Below are 26,909 nucleotides of genomic sequence, written 5' to 3'. Positions count from 1 at the left end.
GGGTCAAAATACAATTAGATCAGGACTTTTTTTAAAATTCAATACATGTGCTTGGGTGATAAAGAATTCAATAGTGGACTGGTGGATGAGACTAGTGTTAAGGGGCACAAAATGCTTGCTTTGCTTCTGGTGCTGGCAATCCACGCTAAGTCACTGGGTCTAAGTTAGTTTTGGGAGGTGAAAAGTCAGGATGAAAAAAAAAATGGAAATCTTACAGCAATTTGACTCTTCCTCGATTATATATCATAAACAGCTAAAGTTTTGTAATTTTTATTGCTGTTCTTATTATGTTGTATAACATATTTTTTTTTATTTTGCATTAGTTTAATGAAATGTTTTTCTGGTTCATGCGATTTATTCCTGGGAGACATCAGAAGATTTTCATCTATATGGGAGAACTCCTTCACTTTGTGGAAAAAAGAGTGGAAAAAAACAAGAAAACTTTGGATAAAAATAACCCTAGTGCCTATGTTGATGCTTTTCTCATTAAAATAGAAAAGGTAAATGGAAAAGACCATGTCAATCCTGTACAGTGACACAGATAATTTCTATGTAATAAGAGCAAAGTTTTAAAAGTAGAAGACCTCAGCACTAGAATGTGCAACCTAAGTACGACCCTATATAAGACTGCAGAAGGAACCACTATAGATCTCAGAATTTCTCATTTAATAAGGCCTGTGGCTGTTGATGAGTTAATTTACTCAAAAGTTCTCACAGATTCAATTCAAATCAATTTTGTGTTAAATTTTATGAAATTTGCAGAAAGTCCCAGCGAGTTCAAACAATTTGCAAGTCAATTCATGAAAATCACTGTAACATACCTGGCGGCGTCCTTGCATGGTGGTCCATCTCCCACTGTGCAAGAGGGCGCACTTGATCTCCTGTCCAGAATGTCTCTCTGGCTTCCCTCCATGCTGTCTGTTTGTGTCTGTTTCTGCTGCTTAAGGGCGGCGCCCGATCACTTCCTGCCTTTTGTACCTGCTGTGGGTCACACCCCTTGTGCGTCCTCAGCCTATTGCTGTCTGTCACTTGGTATATAGCTCAGCAGCTCCCTTCTATCCCTGCCTGAGCATAGTGTTTCCTTCAGTGTGTGCTTGCACTCTGAAGGTGCCAGGTCCCGTCTCTTGTCTCCTGCTTTTTGTATCAGTTCCCGTGTCTGAACTGAGTCCTGTATGTCTCCTGCTTTGCGGTATCAGCTCCCGTGTCTGAACTGAGTCCTTTCTGTGTTCTCTTGTCTGTCCTGTCTGAACACGCTCCTAGCCTGTTCCTCCTGCCTTCTAGGGGCCGATTACCTAGACCCGTTCCTGTATCTTGTCTGACCTGTCTGTACTCGCTCCTAGCCTGTTCCTCTCGCCTTCTAGTGGCCGATTTCCTAGACCCGCTCCTGTGCCTGGTCTGTCCTGTCTGAACACGCTCCTTGCCTGTTCGTTCCGCCTTTTAGTGGCCGATTTCCTAGACCCGCTCCTGTGTCTGGTCTGTCCTGTCTGAACACGCTCCTTGCCTGTTCGTTCCGCCTTCTAGTGGCCGATTTCCTAGACCCGCTCCTGTGTCTGGTCTGTTCTGTCTGAACACGCTCCTTGCCTGTTCGTCCCGCCTCTCTGGGGGCCGTATTCCCAGACCCGCTCCTGTATCCCTCTGCAGTGTCGGTCTCCTCCGTACACTCAGTTCCAGTCTGAACTCTCTCCTGTCCTTTACCTGTTTTGCCTCTATGTCCGTTCCCTTCCTTTTTCTGCAGAGTCTGAACTCGTACCTAACTCCTGCTTGTTGTCTCTGCAAGTACTGTGTGAGTATCTGGCTCTGTCTTTCCCTTCCTGTCTGTTCCGTGTGAACAGAGCCCTGTCCTCCCTGCTCAGCCTTGTCTGCACTCTAGCTGTGCTTGCCTGTAACCCTCTGCCTGTATTGTTCCTGAGTCCCGGTGTGTACTGGGTCCTATCCCGCCTGTGTTCCTACCTGCTAGTGCCTCCCTGTCTGCACTCTAGCTGTGCTTGTCTTTACCCCCCTGCCTGCATACCCGCCTGCCTGCATACCAGTCGTGCCTGCCTATACCCACCAGTCTGTGTGCCAGCCTACCAGCCTGTTCCTGTATTCCCCTGTGTGGGTCAACAGCCGTGTCCGGGGTCTGTCCTGGAGTAGCACCTGGTCCCTCTGCTCGGTTCCTCCTTGGTGCACTGGCGTCGTATGCCGTCGTGCGACCCTGGTCGGATCGGGTGAATACTTAGTCACGCCCCTCCAGGCATTCACTCTCCGGCACGGTCCAGTGGAATCACTACCAATCACACGCACACGCCGCTTAGCCCGGGCGTGTGCATAACAATCACCAAAAATATATTGACTACCATTTTAAATATTGCAGATGATTGCATCCATCAGTGTAGGTTCACGTGACCTCGGACATGACCGTATGGGATTCCCCATAATGTCTTGCAGCTGTCACATCAATTGTATAGCACTGCCGATAAGGAGAGACTATCATTGCCTGTATAAAAGATGAGGCAGGGAATGCAGCAGCCATTTTAGGGAGATTCAAAATAGTGAAAGTACGTCAGCACTCATAGCTCACCAATAGAGATTGGAAAAGAAAGCCTCAAAACATTGGACAAATACTAAAGACAGTAACGTTTTGTACAAGTCCAGCAGTAAAAAGATGAGCAAAGTAGTCTGCTGCAAATAATACAAACATGTAAATGATGAGAGGAGAAAGAGTTAGGAGAGGTACCAGACTCAGTTTGATAGATCAGTGATATGGTTTAGCTGGTATCCATCCTGCTGCTTTTTAATTGCAACTACACATTATGTTCTTTATTGTAAATACACTAGAAAGCAGCAGGGCAGCACAATATTTTTTAGCACAAAAAACAATTCTGAAATCAGTGTCAGACAGAGACAATATGCATGCTTGTCACAAGCAACTGTACTGAGTTTTAGCATTTCTGCTGCAATACTTTTTGTGATGTTGAAATAATTGTTTTATTTTTAATACAAAAGAACAATTTCCAAAATTCAGACAGTTGACTGTGACTGGCTACATCACAAAACAGGTTAGGTGTTGCAAATTTTTTATAAATTTTTGGATCTGTACATGCAACACCAATATAGCATTATGCTGCAGATGTTGGCTTTTTTAATGTGTACAGTACCTATGTAGAATTTCTTATTTCATAATTTTTGGGACAAGAGATGGATTTTGAGTCAGTGTTCAACACTCAGTGGTCTGCCTGATCATAAATGTCTGAGAGGGATAGTTTTTAGATCATTTTTCAATTTTAAAAAAATGCATGAAAAATTGGTGACTGCGCTGTGTTATTAAACAGGCTTTGGGTTACTATCCATTTCTATGGTAAAGTCATTTTCACATTACTAAGTTTGTGTTTTATTAACCTTATCTACCCGAAGCCTGTTTTCAACTTACTGACCAAGCCAATTTTATAAATTCTGACCAATGTCACTTTATGAGGTAATAACTGGAACGCTTCAACGGATCTCAATGATTCTGAGACAGTTTTTTCATGACATATTGTACTTCATGATAGTAGTAAAAATTTATTCGATATGACTTACATTTATTTGTGAAAAAATCAGAAAATTGTGAAAATTTTGCAATTTTCCAAATTTTAATTTTTATACCCTTATATAAGAGAGTCATGTCACTCACTCGTCTACTTTACATCAGCACACTTTTGGAAACATTTTTTTTTATTAGGAAGTTATAAGGGTTAAAAGTTGACCAGCGATTTCTCATTTTTCCAACAAAATTTACAAAACCATTTTTTTAGGGGCCACATCACATTTGAAGTGATTTTGAGGGGTCTATATGACAGAAAATACCAAAAGTGACACCATTCTAAAAATTGCATGCCTCAAGGTGATCAAAATCACATTCAAGAAGTTTATTAACTCTTCAGGTGCTTCACAGGAATTAATGGAATGTGGAAGGAAAAATAAACTTTAACTTTTTTTCACAAAAATTTAACTTTAGACCCAATTTTTTTCTTTCACATGGTTAACAGGAGAACATGGACTTGAAAATTTGTTGAGGAATTTCTCCTGAGCACATCGATACCAAATATGTGAGGGAAAACCACTGTTGGGCCCACTACAGGGCTTGGAAGGGAACGAGCACTATTTGACTGCTTGAATGTAAAATTTTCTGGCATACTTAGCAGATGGCATGTGGCGTTTGAAGAGCCCCTGATGTGCCTAAACAGTGGAAACCCCCCACAAGTGACACCAGTCTGTAAAGTAGACCCCTCAGGTAACTTGTATAGATGTGTAGTGAGTGCTTCACAAAAGTTTATAACGTGGAACCACGAAAATAAAAAAAAATCAAATTTCTCACAAAAATATTTTTTAGCCCCAAAGTTTGCATTTTTCCAAGGGAAACAGGAGACATGGACCACAAAACTTGTTGTGAAATTTCTCATTAGTACATAGATACCCCATATGAGGGTGAAAACTACTGTTTGGGGGCACGGCAGGGCTCAGAGAGAAAGGTGTGATGTTTTGGAATGCAGATTTTGATGAAATGGTCTGCGGATGTCATATCAAATTTGGAGAGCCCCTGATGTGCCTAAACAGTTGAAATCCCCCACAAGTGACCCCATTTTGGAAACTAGACCTCTCATGGAATTCATCCAGAAGTGGTAAGCAATTTGAACCCCCAGATATTTCACAGAATTTTACAACGTTGATCTGTGAAAATGAAATAAAATATATTTTTTACACAAAAATGTTGTTTTTGCCCCAAATCTTTTCATTTTCAAAAGAATAACATGAGAAAATAGACTCCAAAATATGTTGTTCAATTTTTTCTGAGCACGCCGATACTCCAGGGCCGGCGTCAGCACCCGGCGCACCCGGGCAAATGCCGGGGCCCTGAGCACACAAAGGGGCCCACTGGCGGTCGCGCACCCCGCTGGGCTATGGGCGGAGGAGAGCGGTGTCAGCGCCCGCCCTTCTCCGCCGCTTGCTCAGGGCCCCGGCAGCCGGATACTTACCTCTCCCCGTGCCTCCGCAGATCAGCTGTCTTCCTGCTCTCCGCTCCCTGTGACGTCTCAGGTCAAAGGGCGCGGTGACGTCTTTACACCGCGCCCTCCCCTGAGCCGTCACAGGGAGCGCTGAGCTGGAAGACGCCGACAACGCTGGAGTCCGGACCCGGGCAGCGGGCAGCGGGCAGCAGGTAGCAGGTAGCAGGTAGCAGGTGAGGAGAAGGAAGGTGAGTATTTGATTTTTTTTTTTAATGTATGGAGGCATGGGGCAGTATAAAGAGGGGAGGGGGTGGCACCCTGCATGGGGCATTATAAAGAGGGGGGGTACATCCTTTATGGGGCATTATAAAGGGGGGGGCATCCTGCATGGGGCATTATAAAGAGAGGGGGGGTACATCCTGCATGGGGCATTATAAAGAGGGGGGGGGTACATCCTTTATGGGGCATTATAAGGGGGGGGGCATCCTGCATGGGGCATTATAAAGAGGGGGGGGTGACATCCTGCATGGGGCATTATAAGGTGGGGAACAGCCTGCATGGGGCATTATAAAGGGGGGGCCTGTATGGGGCATTATGTGGGGGGTAACAGCCTGCATGGAGCATTATAAGGGGGCACAGCCTGCATGCAGCATTATATGGGGGACAGTATCCTGTATGGAGTTTTATAAGGGGACCAGTATCCTGTATGGAGCGTTATATGGGGGCCAGTATCCTGTATGGAGCTTTATAAGGGGACCAGTATTCAGTATGGAGCGTTATATGGGGGCCAGTATTCTGTATGGAACCTTATATGGGGGCCAGTATTCCGTATGGAGCCTTATATGGAGGCCAGTATTCCGTATGGAGCCTTATATGGAGGCCAGTATTCCGTATGGAGCCTTATATGGGGGCCAGTATTCCGTATGGAGCCTTATATGGAGGCCAGTATTCCGTATGGAGCCTTATATGGGGGCCAGTATTCCGTATGGAGCCTTATATGGGGGCCAGTATTCCGTATGGAGCCTTATATGGGGGCCAGTATTCCGTATGGGGCCTTATATGGGGGCCAGTATTCCGTATGGGGGCCAGTATTCCTTATGGGGCCTTATATGGGGGCCAGTATTCAGCATGGAGCCTTATATGGGGGTCAGTATTCCGCATGGAGCCTTATATGGGGGCCAGTATTCCGTATGGGGCCTTATATGGGGGCCAGTATTCCGTATGGGGGCCAGTATTCCTTATGGGGCCTTATATGGGGGCCAGTATTCCTTATGGGGCCTTATATGGGGGCCAGTATTCCGTATGAAGCGTTATATGGGGGCCAGTATTCTGTATGGAGCTTTATATGGTGGCCACTATTATGTGTGGAGCGATTCACCGGTTTCTGATCTATTGTGGAATTTACAATAGATATCACTCATGTAATGTAAGAAGTGAAATCTTTGCATTGTACTATATATATATTTCTCCGCCGTATCTCTGCATCATGAATCGTGGTATGTGTTAAAGGGGCCCACTGAGACTCTTTCGCCCAGGGCCCACAAAAACCTGGAGCCGGCCCTGCGATACTCCATATGTGGTTGAAAACTACTTTTGAGGCATAGTGCAAAGCTCAGAAGGGAAAATTTGAGTGGCATTGAGTAATAAGAAGTAGATTAGAAAAACTCCAGCACCTTCTCCGTATCCATCACAAGAGATGTACAGTTAAAACGTCCATTTTATTTGTTCCATTAAAAAAGCGCCATATGTAAGGCGGACCTTACGCGTTTCGAACCAAACAGGGGTTCTTAATCATAGGTTACATTGCTATGGTTAAAAGACATATATATACATATGGACTGAAAACAAAAGAGAAAATAGGGTGGAGACAACAAAGAACAGGAAGTTCATTAGTGAATGAAAATCCTCCTGAAGATAATTGCTCAGTAATATGCATAAATTAAACTTATGTGCATGGTGGACAAAAAACTTGGAGATAATAAATTTCCTATATTGGAGGATTTTTTATCAACAAAATTAATTCCTTCCTTAAGGATGCTCTGAAGTGCTTTGTCCTGATGTAGTATACAAGCATATTTCCAAATTAAATCTGTAATAGCCTGATAGTCTGTACTATAAGCTGTGGAGAAAGTAACTTGTTGTTTATTTCTCTTACATACTGTGTTATTCTCCAGTAAAGATGTTTGTGTTTTGTTAAACGCTATATTACGTGCACTGTAGATGTGTGTATGTGAGTAGCCTCTATGTATGAACCTGCGCTTCAGTATGACACGTCATGACTATAGCTCTCATCCGTAGAGCATAGACGTCTGGCTCTAATGTGTTCACCTAGTGGTAAGTTTTTAATAGTATGTGCTGGATGACAGCTGTTTGCCTTCAACATCGCATTGCCACTGGTTGGTTTTCTGTACAGACATGTGTGGATGCAGTTATTGCTGCTGTCTCCAGTTAAATATACATCCATAAAGGCGGTCTCATTTTGACAGATGTTAATGGTAAATTGTAAATTAAATGTATTGTCATTAAAAAACTGTAGAAACGTGGATAGCATATAAAGTGCCTCATCATCAGGGTTACGCCAGATCATGATGACATCATCAATGTATCTGGCGTACCACCTGATGTAAGGCAAAAAAGGATTGTCAAGAGTGTGAATATTAAATAATTCCCACCAGGCTACATATAAATTAGCTAATGATGGGGAAAAAGAAGCACCCATACGGCAACCAAAGGTCTTCAGAAAAAAATCCCCATTAAAGTAAAAAAAAATATTTTCAATTCAGGATTGTATCAAATTTAGTATAAACGCGTTTAATTCTTTTGTATAGAGATTGGTATTGTTGAGGTGATAGGAGATAGATTGTAATGAGAGATGGTGCGGGATGCTAGTGTATAATGACACAATATCTGTGGTGACCCATCTATCCTTATTATAGATGAGCGGTGTTCGACTAGAACTGTTCGCCAATCTCAAATTCGAGCTGTTTTGGGCGGTGTTCGAGTTGTTCGATGAACCCGAACGATTTGCAAAAAATTCGGCTGTTCGAGGTTATGATCGATAACTGTTCGTGCACCAAAAGCGTGTCCTGCATGTCTGGCGCTATTTAGAGCACCAATCATGCAGGGATTGTCTGCCACTCACTGTAATGCCACAGCCATGGTGGTTGTGGCATTACAGTGATTGCCCAAATCGATGGGAACAGTGCTCACAGTGAAACATGAAAAGCCGGCAATTCAGCAGCGGCATACACCGGTACCCGACAATTTAGAACCGAAAGAATAGAGCTTCACACATAGATTAGATAGATAGAAACATGTCAGCCACATATATATGAAGTACAGTGACAGTGTTGCTTACTGTACTTGTCATTTAGTGTAAAGGATTTATCAAAAAAAATAATAGTGTTTTCATGCACCGTCTCTTTAAAAAAGCCGGCCGGCAATTCAGCAGCGGTACCCGACAATTTGGAATAGAAAGAATAGAGAATCACACATAGATTAGATAGATAGAAACATGTCAGTCACATATATATGAAGTACTGTGACAGTGTTGCTTACTGTACTTGTCATTTAGTGTAAAGGATTTATTAAAAAAAATATTAGTGTTTTCATGCACCGTCTCTTTAAAAAAGCCGGCCGGCAATTCAGCATCTGTACCCGACAATTTAGAATAGAAGGAATAGAGCATCACACATAGATTAGATAGATAGAAACATGTCAGTCACATATATAAGAAGTACAGTGATAGTGTTGATTAATGTACTTGTCATTTAGTGTTAAAATAAAAGATTTATTTAAAAAAAAATTGGCGTGGGGTTCCCCGTAATTTTAGGCTCTAGCGGAGGTTAAGCAGACGGCTGGGGCAGATGTTTGAAGCCTGGGAAGGGGGTAATACCCACGGAGCTTCCCAGGCTACTAATATCAGCCCCCAGCGGAATACCTAGCCTTTACTAGCTATTAAAATGGGGGACCCCCCCCAAAAAAATGATGTGGGGTCCCCCCTATTTTAATAGCTAGCAAAGGCTAGGCAGACAGCTGGGGGCTGATATTAATAGCCCAGGAAGGGTACCATGAATATTGGCCCTCTCCCAGGCTAGAAACACCAGCCGTCAGCCGCCCCAGAAATGGCGCATCCATAGGATGCGCCAATTCTGGCACTTAGCCTCGCTCTTCCCACTGCCCTGTAGCGGTGGCAGTGGGGTAATAGGGCTGGGGTTGATGTCAGCTTATAATGCCAGCTGACATCAAGCCCAGGTTAATAATGGAGAGGCGTCTATAAGACATCCCCATTACTAACCCCATAGTCAAAGTTAAAAGAAAACACAAACACCCAGAATAAAGTCCTTTAATTGAAATAAAGACACAATCCTTTATTGTTCTAAATTAAACCATACTTACCACCACGCCCATTCCAGCTGAAGCCAACGATCTCCTGCAATAAAAGTAAAATAATAAAGCAACATCATCCTTACCTTTCCATGGTTCCCACGACGGCTCCAGCTCTGCTACATCGAGATGACAGGCTGGACCGCAGCAGAACGCTGCCATCCAGCCTGTCATCCCGCGGACACTGAGAAGCGCAGGCATTCTTGCGCTCCTCAGTGTCTCGCTGTGACGGCATCCAGATGAGCCGACAATGAACTCGGCTCACCTCATGCACGTCACTGACAGCGTGGGAGAATTCTCCTGCACTCAGCGCTTCAGCGTGAGAATTTTCCCACGCTGTCAGTGATGTGCATGAGGTGAGCCGAGTTCATTGGACATGAATGAGCTCACCTCATGCACGTCACTGACAGCATGGGAAAATTCTCACGCTGAAGCGCTGAGTGCAGGAGAATTTTCCCACGCTGTCAGTGACGTGCATGAGGTGAGCTCATTCATGTCCATTGAACTCAGCTGACCTCATGTACGTCACTGACAGCGTGGGAGAATTCTCACGCTGAAGCGCTGAGTGCAGGAGAATTCTTCCACGCTGTCAGTGACGTACATGAGGTGAGCTGAGTTCATTGGACATGACCTCGGCTCATCTGGATGCCGTCACAGCGAGACACTGAGGAGCGCAAGCATGCCTGCGCTTCTCAGTGTCTGCGGGATGACAGGCTGGATGGCAGCGTTCTGCTGCGGTCCAGCCTGTCATCTCGATGTAGCAGAGCTGAAGCTGTCCTGGGAACCATGGAAAGGTAAGGATGAGGTTGGTTTATTATTTTTCTTTTATTGCAGGAGATCGTTGGCTTCAGCTGGAATGGGCGTGACGGTAAGTATGGTTTAATTTAGAACAATAAAGAATTGTGTGTTTATTTCAATTAAAGGACTTTTTTCTCGGTGTTGTGTTTTTTTTAAATACTTTACTAGAAATTCATAGTGGTCATGTCTAATATTGGCGTGACCCCATGAATTTCGGGCTTAGGGCCAGCTGATAATGCCAAGCTGGCCCTAACCCCTTTATTACCCAGTGAGCCACCGCACCAGGGCCCTGGATGAGTTGGGTACAGCGCCAGAAGATGGCGCTTCTATGAATGCGCCATTTTCCGGGGTGGCTGCGGACTGCAATTTGCAGCTGAGGGGACCCAGAAAGCTTGGGCCTCCCTGCGCTGCAGATTCCAGCCCCCAGCTGCCTAGTTGTACCTGGCTGGACACAAAAATAGGGCGAATCCCCACGTATTTTTTTTTTTAATTATTTCATGAAATTCATGAAATAATTAAGAAAAAAAGGGCTTCCCTACATTGTTGTGTCCGGCCAGGTACAAATAGGCAGCTGGTGGTTGGGGGCAGTCCATTCCTGCCTGCTGTACCTGGCTGGACACAAATATAGTGCGAAGCCCCACGTCAATTTTTTTTAAAATTATTTCATGAAACTAGATGTTGGCCCGATTCTAACGCATCGGGTATTCTAGAATATGTATGCGGCAGACCCGGCGCAATCAGCAGAGCGGTGTTTAAATTTGGCGCCAAAATCGCTGACTGGTCGCGGCCAGCAACCGCGACCAATCAGCAAATCGGTGTTGAAATTTGGCGACTATATCACTGATTGGTCACGGCCGGCGGTCGCGAATAATCAGCAGAGCGGGGTTTAAATTTTGCGCCAATAATGCTGATAGGTTGTGGTCGCGACAAATCAGCAAAGCGGTGTTTAAATTTGGCGCCAATAATGGTGATTGGTCACGACCTCGACCATTCAGCAGAGCGGTGTTTAAATTTGGCGTCAACAATGTTGATTAGTCGCGGCCGGCGGTCGCGACCAATCAGCAGAGCGGTGTTTAAATTTGGCGTCAAAATCGCTGATTGGTCGCGGAAGGCAACTGTGACCAATCAGCAGAGCAGGGTTTAAATTTGGCGCCAATACTGCTGATTGGTCGCGGCCGGCAACCGTGACCAATCAGCCGAGCAGGGTTTAAATTTGGCGCCAATACTACTGATTGGTCGCGGACGGTGACCACGATCAATCAGCAGAGCGGTGTTTAAATTTGGCGCCAATAATGCTGATTAGTCGCGGCCGGCATCCGCGACCAATTAGCAGAGCGGGGTTTAAATTTGGCGCCAATCTCACTGATTGGTCGCGGCTGGACTCCGCGACCAATCAGCAGAGCGTTGTTTAAATTTGGCGCCAATCTCACTGATTGGACGCGTCTGGCATCCGCGACCAATCAGCAGAGCGTTGTTTAAATTTGGCGCCAAGCTCGCTGATTGGTCGCGGACGCTATTTAAATGTGGCGCCCAAATCGGTGATTGGTCGCGGGCAGCGTCCGCGACCAATCAGCAGAGCGGTGTTTAACTTTAGCGCCAAGATCACTGATTGGTCGCGTGCGGAGAGCGCGACCAATCAGCTAATCGTATTGGTGGGGAGCGCCGCTGCCTGGTCGGATACTTCCGTTGCGAGAAGCCGGGACATGAGCGGGCGCTCGCAGCAGAAGTATCCCGACCCGCAGCGCCGCTCCCCGGTCCTCCCTTCACACCCTAGCCGCTGATGTCCCCACAGTATCCGCATGGTGTTACAAATATCCGGACATTTGTGTTAAAAATCGCTGATTGGTCGCTGGCGCTGCCCGCGACCAATCACCGATTTGGGCGCCAAATTTAAATATCGGCCGCAACCAATCACCGATCTTGGCTCCACATTTAAACACCGCTGTGCTGATTGGTCGCCGACGCTGGGCGTGACCAATCACCGATTTTGGCGCCACATTTAAATAGCGTCCGCGACCAATCAGTACAGCGGTGTTTAAATGTGGAGCCAAGATAGGTGATTGGTCGCGGAGGATATTTAAATTTGGCGCCCAAATAGGTGATTGGTCGCGGCTGATATTTAAATTTGGCGCCCAAATCGGTGATTGGTCACGGGCAGCGCCAGCGACCAATCAGCGATTTTTAACACAAATGTCCGGACCTTTGTAACACCATGCTGATACTGTGGGGACATCAGCGGCTAGGGTGTGAAGGGAGGACCGGGGAGCGGCGCTGACATCCAATTGGTCGCGGCCGCTATTTAAATGAGCCGCACAAATCGGTGATTGGTCGCCGTCTTGACCGCGACCAATCACTGATCTTGCCGCCAAAGTTAAACACTACTGTGCTGATTGGTCGCGGACGCTGCCCGCGACCAATCACAGATTTGTGCGCCAAATTTAAATATCGGCAGTGACCAATCAACGATCTTGGATCCACATTTAAACAACGCTGTGCTGATTGGTCGCGGCCGATATTTAAATGTGGCGCCCAAATCGGTGATTGGTCGCGGTCTTGGCGCGCGACCAATCACTGATCTTGCCGCCAAAGTTAAACACTACCGTGCTGATTGGTCGCGGACGCTGCCCGCGACCAATCACCGATTTGTGCGCCAAATTTAAATATCAGCCTCATGCACGTCACTGACAGCGTGGGAAAATTCTCCTGCACTCAGCGCTTCAGCGTGAGAATTCTCCCACGCTGTCAGTGATGTACATGAGGTGAGCTGAGTTCATTGGACATGAGCTCACCTCATGCACGTCACTGACAGCGTGGGAAAATTCTCACGCTGAAGCTCTGAGTGCAGGAGAATTCTCCCACGCTGTCAGTGACGTGCATGAGGTGAGCCGAGTTCATTGTCGGCTCATCTGGATGCCGTCACAGAGAGACACTGAGGAGCACAAGCATGCCTGCGCTTCTCAGTGTCTGCGGGATGACAGGCTGGATGGCAGAGTTCTGCTGCGGTCCAGCCTGTCATCTCGATGTAGCAGAGCTGAAGCTGTCGTGGGAACCATGGAAAGGTAAGGATGAGGTTGCTTCATTATTTTATTTTTATTGCAGGAGATCGTTGGCTTCAGCTGGAATGGGCGTGATGGTAAGTATGGTTTAATTTAGAACAATAAAGAATTGTGTACTTATTTCAATTAAAGGACTTTATTCTGGGTGTTTGTGTTTTTTTTTTTAACTTTGACTATGGGGTTAGTAATGGGGGTGTCTTATAGACGCCTCTCCATTACTAACCTGGGCTTGATGTCAGCTGGCATTATAAGCTGACATCAACCCCAGCCCTATTACCCCACTGCCACCGCTACAGGGCAATGGGAAGAGCGAGGCTAAGTGCCAGAATTGGCGCATCCTATGAATGCGCCATTTCTGGGGCGGCTGACGGCTGGTGTTTCTAGCCTGGGAGGGGGTCAATATTCATGGTACCCTTCCTGGGCTATTAATATCAGCCCCCAGCTGTCTGCCTAGCCTTTGCTAGCTATTAAAATAGGGGGGACCACACGTCATTTTTTTGGGGGGGTCCCCCATTTTAATAGCTAGTAAAGGCTAGGTATTCAGCTGGGGGCTGATATTAGTAGTCTGGGAAGCTCCTTGGGTATTACCCCCTTCCCAGGCTTCAAACATCTGCCCCAGCTGTCTGCTTAACCTCCGCTAGAGCCTAAAATTACGGGGACCCCCACGCCAATTTTTTTTTTAATAAATCCTTTATTTTAACACTAAATGACAAGTACAGTAACCAACACCATCACTCTACTTCTTATATATGTGACTGACATGTTTCTATCTATCTAATCTATGTGTGATCCTCTATTCTTTCTATTCTAAATTGTCGGGTACAGATGCTGAATTGCCGGCCGGCTTTTTTAAAGAGACGGTGCATGAAAACACTAATATTTCTTTAAATAAATCCTTTACACTAAATGACAAGTACAGTAACCAACACTGTCACTGTACTTATTATATATGTGATTGACATGTTTATATCTATCTATGTGTGAAGCTCTATTCTTTCTGTTATAAATTGTCGGGTACCGCTGCTGAATTGCCGGCCGGTTTTTTTAAAGAGACGGTGCATGAAAACACTATTATTTTTTTAAATAAATCCTTTACACTAAATGACAAGTACAGTAAGCAACACTGTCACTGTGCTTCTTATATGTGTGACTGACCTGTTTCTATCTATCTAATCTATGTGTGATGCTCTATTCCTTCTTGTCTAAATTGTCGGGTACCGGTGTATGCCGTTGCTGAATTGCCGGCCGGCTTTTTTAAAGAGAGTGTCTTCTTTGCAGTTTGTCAGCTTTTGGACACCTTTGAAGGTGTTTTCTATGTGTTTCTATGTGTTTTTGTTTGCCTGCCATTGGTTTTAACGGTGTTCGACGGTGTTCTAAGGTGTTCGACGAACAGTTCGACGAACAGTTCCTCGAACATTCCGGTGTTCGACGAACCGAACCGAACCCGAACACTACGGGGGTGGCTCAACACTAATCCTTACATTCCCACTCAAAGATTTCAAAGCAGATAATAAATGCTTCCTATCCCTGATATATCCTGTAGTGGCCAGAACTATACGCTGTAGTAGCTGATCAATCCATGCTGAAATTCTTTCAGAAAGTGAACCAATTCCAGCCACAATGGGGCGGAATAGGGTGGAAATGTTTCTTTCTGCAGTTTAGGAAGGGCGTGCAGTATTGGGCACACTGGTGACTCAGTTAATAGATATTCATACAATTTTTGATTAATGAGTCCCTTTTGCAAGCCTCTTTTTAGGATAAAATCCAATTTTCCTTTTACGTGACTGGTTGGATCTTCAGCTAGTTGACTATAGGTTTTTACATCCCATAGCATGGAGTTAATTTTCACTGTGGTGATCTTTCCACACTGAAGGTTATTGGTATAGACAAGGTGCAAAGACAAATACTTGGAGGAGATAGAGGCAAGCTTCTCCTAGCCAGAGAAGCCTCATGGATTCTTAAACTTAACTCTCACATTCCCAATGGTCTTAATTTTCGCAATGATCTAATGTACATATTTTGATACTCTTTTCTAATGGTGTGCTTAATTTGCCAGCATACCATGCACATAAGTTTAATTTATGTATATTACTGAGCAATTATCCTCAGGAGGATTTTCATTCACTAATGAACTTCCTGTTCTTTGTTGTCTCCATCCTATTTTCTCTTTTGTTTTTAGTCCATATGTATATATATGTCTTTTAACCATAGCAATGTAACCTATGATTAAGAACCCCTGTTTGGTTCAAAACGCGTAAGGTCCGCCTTACATATGGCGCGTTTTTAATGGAACTAATAAAATGGATGTTTTAACTGTACATCTCTTGTGATGGATATGGAGAAGGTGCTGGAGTTTTTCTAATCTACTTCTTACTGCTTCTCATCCCTGGATTTGCTACCAAGGATTTCCGTGCACCAGTGGACCCTTATGGCATATGCATGGTAGGCTGAAATGTTCCTTTTTTTTCCCTTATACACTGGAATTGAGTAATACTTGACTTTTTACAAAAATCCACATTCACCAAAACGCAGCTTTTTTGTAATTCCCTTCTATGTGTTCTCAGAAAAATGGTGGCGGCCGCTGGCTCCTATGTTTCTGAGCCGTAAAATGCCATCAAAATGTTAAAAAATGAAGAAAAATCCTCATACTCACTACACTACTCAGCTCTCTGGCCCTTCATTTCTCACCCTCACCTGTCTGGTCTTCATCGCATCTTTGGATCGCTTTTGGTTGTACTGAAATACCCGTAGAGTTATGCACAAGAGTGAAAGGTCAAGGTGTCATGACATCACAGCGTGTGCCGTGACCTTTGCACCAGCATGCGCAGAAGCCTTCCTAGCCCACCAAACCCAGAAGTCCCAGCCAAGTGTGAGCGACCCGGGGATTTCAGCGTGATTGACTGCATTCTGAAGATGTGACAAGGTCTGAACGGAAGACAGAGAGGAGTGGAGAGGCAGGAGAAGTGAGTGGTGAGGTGAGTAAAAGGATTTTCTTTATTTTTTACATAATACGCTTATTATTCTCTGGCGTTTGGTGAATAATTTCTCCACTAATCAAATTTCCCATGAAAACTAAAATTTTGCCTCATTTGCTAATCTCTAGTTACTCCCAAGATACTAAGTCATCTCCTACCCTGTGGATAACTTACGGATCGCTTATGGTTTGACTGCTGGGACTCTCAGCAATCCTGAAAATACGGCTCTAGAAGCAAAGAACAGGGCTCTGCTGAGTCCATTCTTGAATGGAGTGGAGGTGCATATGTTCGGCCTTTGCTCCCTTCATTGTCTATAGGACTGCTGCACTAGTATGAATTGTATTGGAGTCAACGTGATGCTTATGCAGCTGGACTCTATGGTCGAACAGAGAGTTGTAGGCTCCCTGCCCCACCACTATGTCCTGCAGGCCTCAGACTGGCAGATGTCAGCATGACAGGCAGTGCAATGACATCAATGTATTACTCCTATTGTACCAGAACACTTTGTGTTCTGGTAAGAGGAAGACTCAGTTAGTCAAATTAAATGACTATAAATATTAATTATTATTTTTTGTGTGGGTGGCACAAAGGTTGCATTCTTACTTTTCTAGAGGCAGGCACTAAAAGGACATTAATACTAACACTGCATTGTTTGTTTTATGTGGGCGCTCAGGAGGCATTATTGCAAGGTTAGGGACGGCAGTACTTCTCTGATAATGGATATGTAATATTGTATCTATTCACAGGAAAATGCTAATCCCAAAAGTGAATACCATATGACCAATTTATTGCACAGTACTGTGCAGATTTTCTTTGCTGGGGTGGAGAACATCAGTACAACCATAATCTATTCTCTACTTCTTTTTATGAAGTATCCAGATGTTATCGGTAGGTAAAGACCTTGAATGCATTAATTTTATGTAACAAAGTGTATCATATGAATGGCCTGGTTCTTGAAGATGGAAGAATATCTCAACAGTACCTCATAGTGGACTATTATCTGTTATAGCTGTTTTATGTTTTCAACATAGTTTTAGCTTGTGCTTATTGCAAAGAAGATCAACTGTTAAATATAGACACTAGTGGTAATTGATTGACCCCAAGGTCACCTCCACATGTGGTTGTCTTCTGCTACCACTCATTGTTTGGTCAGAGCCTAGACCGGGAAATATATCTTACTAGCTTTTGAGCCCGTTCTACAACCGGGTGGCAAGCATTTTTATTGGTATATGGTCTCCCATCCTGGCATTTGTGCTGCCCCCATCCTGGTATTTGTGCTGCCCCCATCCTGGTATTTGTGCTGCCCCCATCCTGGTATTTGTGCTGCCCCTATCCTGGTATTTGTGCTGCCCCTATCCTGGTATTTGTGCTGCCCCATCCTGGTATTTGTGCTCCCCAATCCTGTTCCTCCATCCTGTTATGTGCTGCCCTCATCCCTTTCCTTGTATGCATAGCACCCCTCACCCCCAATCCTGGTATGCATGGCATCCCTCACCCCCAATCCTGGTATGCATGGCACCCCTCACCCCCAATCCTGGTATGCATGGCACCCCTCACCCCTAATCCTGGTATGCATGGTACCCCTCATTCCTATCCTGATATACATGGTACCCTTCGTCCCTATCCTGGTATGCATGGCCTCTCATCCAAATCCTGGTATGCATGGCCACCCCAGATCTCTATCATGATATGCATGGCACCCCTTATCCCCAATCATGGTATGCATGGCACCCCTCACCCCCAATCCTGGTATGCATGACACCCCATCCCTCATGCCAATCCTGGCATGCATGGCGCCCCTCATCCTGGTATGCATAGTACCCCTCATCCCTATCCTAGTATGCATGGTACCCCTCATCCCTATCCTGATATACATGGTACCCCTCATCCCTATCCTGGTATGCATGGCCCCTCATCCAAATCCTGGTATGCATGGCCACCCCAGATCCCTATCCTGGTATGCATGGCACCCCTCACCCCCAATCCTGGTATGAATGGCACCTCTCATCCCTATCCTGGTATGCATGTGTGACGCCCCTGAGGGTTCAGTCGCTACAGAGGTACTGATCCTCACCCAGAGGTGTGGTGTCTCCCTACTCTCAGGTAAGGTGGGAGTGCTGCATGGAACCCCAAAACACCTGCATCCAACACTACACTGCTGCAGGCCGGCTGTAGGGGCAACATGCAGAGCGCATCTGCTGAGCCCTGACCCTGGCTGGAGATGAGGGGAACCCAAAGGTAGGGGAACCAGTAGTGGGTGTGGGTGGAGGAAGTAGTTAGAGGGAGCACTTTAGTAGGAGTATAAATAGGGAAGCCATCTTAGGGTGGCTGGTCACTTCTAGGGAGCAGTTCAGAAGAACAGCTCGGGATGGTTCAGAAGAACAGTCCGGGAGCAGAGTCTCATTAGGAGATCTGCTCCACAGTTAGGGTCAGGTCAGAAGGCCCCAGAGGGGAGCAGGCAGTAGGCTCCGTTCTACAGAAAGGATCCCAGGGGGAACGGCATGTGCAGGACGGCACCCGTACGCCCCGCATCTGTCAGAAGACAGAGGGATCGCTGCGGCATTCTAATCCCCAGGCGGGTCAAGTAGGTCCCGCATCCGACGTACAGGAAGGACTTCAGAGCACCCGAGCGGGATTGAGAGTGGGCAGCGCAGAGCAGGAGGGAGAAGGACCAGAGTAAAGATGGTCAAAATAGGAACACGAGAAAGTGGGGTTCGGCCAGGTATTCCCAAGTTGCCTGAGGAAGGATTGAACCCCTGCCCGGTAAACGCAGTGCGACGCGGGAGGCCTTTACCTGTATAGTGCACCTGTGAAGAGTCTAAAGAACTGTGAGTAAAATCTTGGATGACTGCATTGCACTGCCTCTGTCCATTCCTTCATCGGCGCCATTGTTCCCCCTGCACTACAATGCCCAGCGCGACGCACTCTTTTCTACTACACTGCCCTGAGGCCTGCTCCAACTGTGGGGAGCCGTCCCATCTCAAGCTGCCTCAGAGGACTGTTGCAGCGCTGGTGATCTTCACCAGGTACCACAGTTGGCGTCACGATCTTTTCCAAATCCCCATATATACATATCCCCCTTTTGAGTGACTGCCCTGGGCCACAGACCGGGCCAGCCACCTTGATATCCCTCGGCTATCAGAGGCCCGGCTGCCGAGTACCCCACGGCCCTGGGGGTGCGTCACATGGCACCCCTCATCCCCAATCCTGGTATGCATTGCACCCCTCATCCCTATCCTGGTATGCATAGCACCCCTCATCCACAATCCTGGTATGCATGGCACCCCTAATCCCCAATCCTGGTATGCATGGCACCCCTCATCCTCAATCATGGTATGCATGGAACCCCTCATACCCAATCCTGGTATGAATGGCACCTCTCATCCCTATACTGGTATGCATGGCACCCCTCATCGCCAATCCTGGTATGCATGGCACCCCTCACCCCAATCCTGGTATGCATGGCACCCCTCATCCCCAATCCTGGTATGCATGGCACCCCTAATCCCCAATCCTGGTATGCATGGCACCCCTCATCCTCAATCATGGTATGCATGGCACCCCTCATCCCCAATCCTGGTATGCATGGCACCCCTCTTCCCCAATCATGGTATGCATGACACCCCTCATCCCCAATTCTGATATGCATGGCACCCCTCATCCCCAATCCTGATATGCATGACACTCCTCATCCCCAATCCTGGTATGCATGGCACCCCTCATCCCCAATCCTGGTATGCATGGCACCCCTCATCCCCAATCCTGGTATGCATGGCACCCCTCATCCCCAATCCTGGTATGCATGGCACTCCTCATTCCAAATCTGGTATATATGGCACCGCTCATTCCAATCCTGCTAGACATGGCACCCCATCTCTCATCCTGGTATGCATGGCCCCCTCATCCCAAATTTGATATACATGGCACCCCTCTTCCCAATCCTGGTATGTATGGCACCCCTCATCCCCCAATCCTGGTATGTATGGTACCCAATCTCTCATCCTGGTATGCATGGTACCCCTCATCCCCAATCCTGGTGTGCATGACACCCCTCACCCCCAATCCTGGTATCCATGGCACCCCATCCCTCATCCCAATCCTGGCATGCATGGCACTCCTCATCCCTATCCTGGTATGCATAGTACCCCATCCTTCATCCCTGTCCTGGTATGTATGGTACCCCTCATCCTGGTATGCATGGTACCCCTCATCCTTATCCTGGTATGCATGGCACCCCATCCCTCATTCTGGTATGCATGGTACCCCTCATCCCTATCCTGGTATACATGGTACCCCTCATCCCTATCCTGGTATGCATGGCCCTCATCCGCATCCTAGTATGCATGGCCCCCCCAGATCCCTATCCTGGTATGCATTTCACCCCTCATCCCTATCCTGGTATGCATGGCACCCCTCATCCCCAATCCTGTTATGCATGGCACCCCTCACTCTCAATCCTGGCATGCATTGCACCCCTCATCCTGGCATGCATGGCACCCATCATCCCAAATCCTGGTATGCATGGCACCCCTCATCCCCAATTATGGTATGCATGGCACCCCTTATCCCCAATCCTGGTATGCATGGCACCCCTCACCCCCAGTACTGGTATGCATGGCACCCCTCATTCCAAATCTGGTATACATGGCACCCCTCATCCCAATCCTGGTATGCATGGCCCCCTCTTCCCAAATTTGATATACATGGCACCCCTCATCCCCAATCCTGGTATGCATGGCCCCCCTCACCTCCCAATCCTGGTAAGCATGGTCCCCCCACCCACCAATCCTGGTATGCATGGCACCCCTCATCCCCAATCCTGGTATGCATGGCACCCATCATTCTAAATCTGGTATACATGGCACCCCTCATCCCAAATTTGATATACATGGCACCCCTCATCCCAATCCTGGTATGTATGGCACCCCTCATCCCCCAGTCCTGGCATGTATGGTACCCAATCCCTCATCCTGATAGGCATGGCACCCCTCATCCCCAATCCTGGTATGCATGGCCCCCCTCACCTCCCAATCCTGATAAGCATGGTCCCCCCACCCCCCAATCCTGGTATGCATGGCACCCCTCATCCCCAATCCTGGTATGCATGGCACCCATCATTCCAAATCTGGTATACATGGCACCCCTCATCCCAATCCTGGTATGAATGGCCCCCTCATCCCAAATTTGATATACATGGCACCCCTCATCCCAATCTTGGTATGTATGGCACCCCTTATCCCCCAATGCTGGTATGTATGGTACCCAATCCCTCATCCTGATATGCATGGCACCCCTCATCCCCAATCCTGGTATGCATGGCCCCCCTCACCTCCCAATCCTGGTATGCATGGTACCCCTCATCCTCCAATCCTGGTATGCATGGTCTCCTCACCCCAATCCTGGTATGCATGTCCCCTCACCCCCCAATTCTGGTATGCATGGTCCCCTCACCCCCAATCCTGGTATGCATGGTACTCCTCACCCCTCAATCCTGGTATGTGTGGCCCCCTCATCCCCCAATCCTGTTGTGTGTGGCCCCCTCATCCCCTAATCCTTGTATGTGTGGCCCCCTCTTCCCCAAATCCTGGTATGTGTGGCCCCCTCATCCCCTAATCCTGGTATGTGTAGCCCCCTCACCCCCCAATCCTGGCATGTGTGGCCACCTCATCCCTTTTACACTGCAGATATACAAAAAAAAAATCCACTTATACTCACATTTCTTCCCTGTGCTCCAGTGCTGCGGTGTGCTGTTCTGCCGGAGGCCAGGGGAGGAGTGTGGTGCCGGAGTACGGCCATGCCCATACCGCGCTGTCCGGCGCCATTTTGCTGAAGACACACTGCAAATGTGTCTTCAGTAAAATGGCGCCAGATAGCGCTATGTGCATGCGCCAATTCCGACGCCTTCACTCCTGCCCCGGTCTCCGGCGAGAAGAGAGGCGCCACGGCAACACTCCTCCCGGTCAGGTAAGTATGTAAGTATGGCACCAGAGATCACAATATGCATTCAATGCCTACGCATACCATGATCTCCGGCGCCATACACACTCCTCTTACCTGTAACGGCTCCATGCGTTCTTCTGCCTGGAGCCAGACTGCGCAGGCGTGTTGCGCTTGCGCAGTCTATAGAGGCTTCAGACAGAGGGACGGTTGTACGATTATATTATAGATTTGGTTCCTAATATATTAACTATCAAGTTCAAATTAAAAAAAAAAGGTTAAGTTATTCTATCTAATTATTTCTCATTACTAATAGCCAAGATTCAAGAGGAGATTGACAAGGTGATTGGTCATAATCTATTCCCAAAGACTCAAGATCGGAACCAGATGCCATTCACTGATGCTGTTATTCATGAAGTTCTACGTTTCGTAGATTTGCTCCCAATGGGCGTACCACGTAAAACAATGGCAGACATTACATACAGAGGGTACTCCATACCCAAGGTGGGTATTCTAAAGGAAAGCGATGATGGGATGTCCTACTTCTCAATGCATTTAGAGGATGTTAGAAAACTGCTATATCATCAGATGCAAATTACAGAGAAGGACAACAGTTCCCATTGAGATGATTAAGCCATCCTTTAGGCTGTGTTCCCACTATGTGTTTTTCAAGCGTTTTTGCCTCGGAATTTCCACAGCAAAAATGCTTAAAAAATGCTCAGTAATATGTGCCCCATGGTCCCCAATGATAATCCACATGTGCTGTGCACATGCTGCGGGAATTTCCACTGCGGATTATCATTGCGGAAAAATACGCAGCATGTCCATTAATTTTGCGGACACGCAGCGTAATTACCGCCATTGACTTGCACTGAAACACATATTATCCGTGTCAGCACATTTGCACACACGGATATTATGCCATTCTATGTGCGGATGGTACCCGGATCTGGAGAAGAGGAGACTCTCATCCAGACCCTGGTACCATAGAAATTGTTAAAAAAAGAATTTAAAATAAAAAATAAAGATTATACTTACCTTCCAATGTCCCCCGGTCTCCTCAGCGATGCATCCGGTCTGTTGTATGGGGCGCGATGGTGTGAAAAGACCTGCCATGACATCATTTAGTCATGTGACAGGTCACGCAACCGCTGACGTCGGCGGTCGCGTGACCTGTCACATGACTAAATAAAGTCATGGCAGGTCCTTTCACACCACCACGACCCAAACAAGAGACTAGAAGGAGTGGAGAAAATACGGGGGGCCATCGGAAGGTAAGTATAATCTTTATTTTTTATTTTTTACCATTCTTTTCTTTTTTTTTAACTATTACTTGGTCACACTATATAAATCCATGCCGGTTGCATGGATTTATATAGTGTGACCAAGTTGTCAAGCACTTTTCCAAGTGATGCTAAAATCGCTTGGAAAAGCGCTTGATAACCCGCATGCAGAAATGCATGCAAAAACGCTTGACAAACGCTTCTACCCGGCGGGAAAAACACATGTAAAATCCGCATGCGTTTTTCCTGCCAGTGAGAAGTGGAAAAAATATGCATCATTTCTGCATCGTGGGCATTTACAGTGGTGGCCAAAAGTATTGGCACCCCTGCAATTCTGTCAGATAATACTCAGTTTCTTCCTGAAAATGATTGCAATCACAAATTCTTTGGTCTTATTATCTTCATTTAATTTGCTTGCAAGGAATAAACACAGAAGAGAATGAAGCAAAAATCAAATCATTGATCATTTCACACAAAACTCCAAAAATGGGCCAGACAAAAGTATTGGCACCCTCAGCCTAATACTTGGTTGCACAACCTTAAGCCAAAATAACTGCGAACAACCGCTTCCGGTAACCATCAATGAGTTTCTTACAATGCTCTGCTGGAATTGTAGACCATTCTTCTTTGGCAAACTGCTCCAGGTCCCTGATATTTGAAGGGTGCCTTCTCCAATCTGCCATTTTGAGATCTCTCCACAGGTGTTCTATGGGATAAAGGTCTGGACTCATTGCTGGCCACCTTAGAAGTCGCCAGTGCTTTTTCTCAAACCATTTTATAGTGCTTTTGGAAGTGTGCTTTGGATCATTGTCCTGCTGGAAGATCCATGACCTCTGAGGGAGACCCAGCTTTCTCACACTGGGCCCTACATTATGCTGCAAAATTTGTTGGTAGTCTTTAGACTTCATAATGCCATGCACACGGTCAAGCAGTCCAGTGCCAGAGGCAGCAAAGCAACCCCAAAACATCAGGGAGCCCAGGGCCGGCTGCAGGTTTTTCTGGGCCCCGGGCGAAAGAGTCTCAGTGGGCCCTTTTAACACATACCGCGATTCATGATGCACAGATACGGCGGAGAAATATATATATGTACACAGGGCCCAGCCTGCCCCCTCATCCTTCACATATGCAGACACGTGCACACACGGTACGCAGACATATGCACGCACACACGGTACGCAGACATATGCACACACGGTACGCAGACATATGCACACACACACGGTACGCAGACATGTACACATACAGACATACACACATTTTTACACAAATTCTTAAAGACATATAAAACAGACAAATATATATACACAGTCATACACACTGACATTCACATACATGCACTCACACAGACCCATTACAAATATTTTTAATATGGGGATTGGGGAAGCCTCACTCACCTGTCCCCGGTCCAGTGTCCTGTCCAGCAGCTCCTCAGGTATGGGGCAGTGCAGGGCCACCAGCGTGTCACAGACTTCATGGCCCTGGAACATCAGAGGGGCCCACTTGCGGTCGGGTCCGGGCCGCTCCCACACATCTGTGCAGGACCTCCGCTCCGACGGTGTTTGAATGCTGGCACTCCCCCAGACATGGCCGCGCGCTGTGCGGCTGTGTCTGCTAGTAATGACGCGGCAGGGGCGACACACAAGCACAATTAAAGGTGCAGTGCCGTCGACCCTGCCGCGTCATTACTAGCAGACACAGCCGGACAGCGCGCGTCCATGTCTGGGGGGAGTGCCGGCAATCAAGCAGCGCCTGCGTCCCTGAACAGGTGCCGAGGAAGCGGCCAGGGCCCCGACAGTGAGTGGGCGGTGGGCCCATGTGATTTTCCAGGGCCCCGGCACTTGCCCGGGTACGCCGGGTGCTGACGCCGGCCCTGAGGGAACCTCCGCTATGTTTGACTGTAGGGACCGTGTTCTTTTCTTTGAATGCCTCTTTTTTTTTTCCTGTACACTCTATGTTGATGCTTTTTCCCAAAAAGCTCTGCTTTTGTCTCATATGACCAGATAACATTCTTCTAAAATGTTTTAGGCTTTCTCAGGTAAGTTTTGGCAAACTCCAGCCTGGCTTTTTTATGTCTCGGGGTAAGAAGTGGGGTCTTCCTGGGTATCCTACCATACAGTCCCTTTTCATTCAGACGCCGACGGATAGTACGGGTTGACACTGTTGTACCCTCGGACTGCAGGGCAGCTTGAACTTGTTTGGATGTTAGTCGAGGTTCTTTATCCACCATCCGCACAATCTTGCCGCACAATCTTGCGTTGAAATCACTCTTCAATTTTTCTTTTCCGTCCACATCTAGGGAGGTTAGCCACAGTGCCATGGGCTTTAAACTTCTTGATGACACTGCGCACGGAAGACACAGGAACATTCAGGTCTTTGGAGATGGACTTGTAGCCTTGAGATTGCTCATGCTTCCTCACAATTTGGTTTCTCAAGTCCTCAGACAGTTCTTTGGTCTTCTTTCTTTTCTCCATGCTCAATGTGGTACACACAAGGACACAGGACAGAGGTTGAGTCACCTTTAATCCATGTTAACTGGCTGCAAGTGTGATTTAGTTATTGCCAACACCTGTTAGGTGCCACAGGTAAGTTACAGGTGCTGTTAATTACACGAATTAGAGAAGCATCACATGATTTTTCAAAGGGTGCCAATACTTTTGTCCACCCCCTTTTTTAGGTTTGGTGTGGAATTATATCCAATTTGGCTTTAGGACAATTCTTTTTGTGTTTTTTCATTGAAGACAAATTAAATGAAGATAATAAGATCAAATAATTTGTGATTGCAATCATTTTCAGGAAGAAATTGAGTATTATCTGACAGAATTGCAGGGGTGCCAATACCTTTGGCCACCACTGTAGCCTTAGAGAGATACTTTTTGTAGCCACTGTCAACTTTGGCAATGGAGGACCCCAATGAGGAACCTTTCTACCTGAAAATCGTAATAGGGTATTTAAAATATTTTTTCTAAATTATGCATCCCCTCTAAACTATAAACCCTTATGTTCCAGAACACCAATGTGTTTCCAATGTTGACCTCAGTACTAAAAGACCCCATCTGCTTTCCATACCCAAATGAATTCAACCCCAAGAATTTCCTGGATGAAAATGGTCAATTTATAAAGAATGACGCCTTCATTCCCATGTCTGCAGGTATGTTTAACTTTAGTATGTAAATTTTGGGCTCAGTGGGTAGACTCTCTCCTCCCGTCTTATCTCCTCTTCCCACAATCGCATACAAGATTTCTCCCGTGCATCACCCCTACTCTGGAACTCTCTACCCCAACACATCAGACTCTCACTTACCATGGAAATCTTCAAAAGGAACCTGAAGACTCACCTCTTCCGACAAGCCTACAGCCTGCAGTAACCATCGCTCTACCATACCGCTGCACGACTAGCTCTACCCCCACCTACTGTATCCTCACCCATGTCCTGAAAAGGACGATTTAGTAAGGTGCCCCCTGTGGTGGACATTTGGTCACCTTGTCCTATAGGGGTACCATCAATTCAAT

At 46.6% G+C, this 26,909-nt stretch overlaps 1 pseudogene; it reads left to right on the top strand.

The window, feature by feature from the left end:
* LOC141154999 (cytochrome P450 2A11-like) overlaps positions 1-26,909 on the top strand; it is a 203,302-nt pseudogene that overhangs the window by 174,506 nt on the left and 1,887 nt on the right.

Source organism: Phyllobates terribilis, unplaced genomic scaffold (assembly GCF_046119375.1).
Source record: "Phyllobates terribilis strain yellow unplaced genomic scaffold, ASM4611937v1 Scaffold_7__3_contigs__length_470593459, whole genome shotgun sequence".
Taxonomy (NCBI): Eukaryota; Metazoa; Chordata; class Amphibia; order Anura; family Dendrobatidae; genus Phyllobates; species Phyllobates terribilis.
Note: the sequence above shows the minus strand (reverse complement) of the source record. Positions and strands in the feature narration are given on the sequence as shown.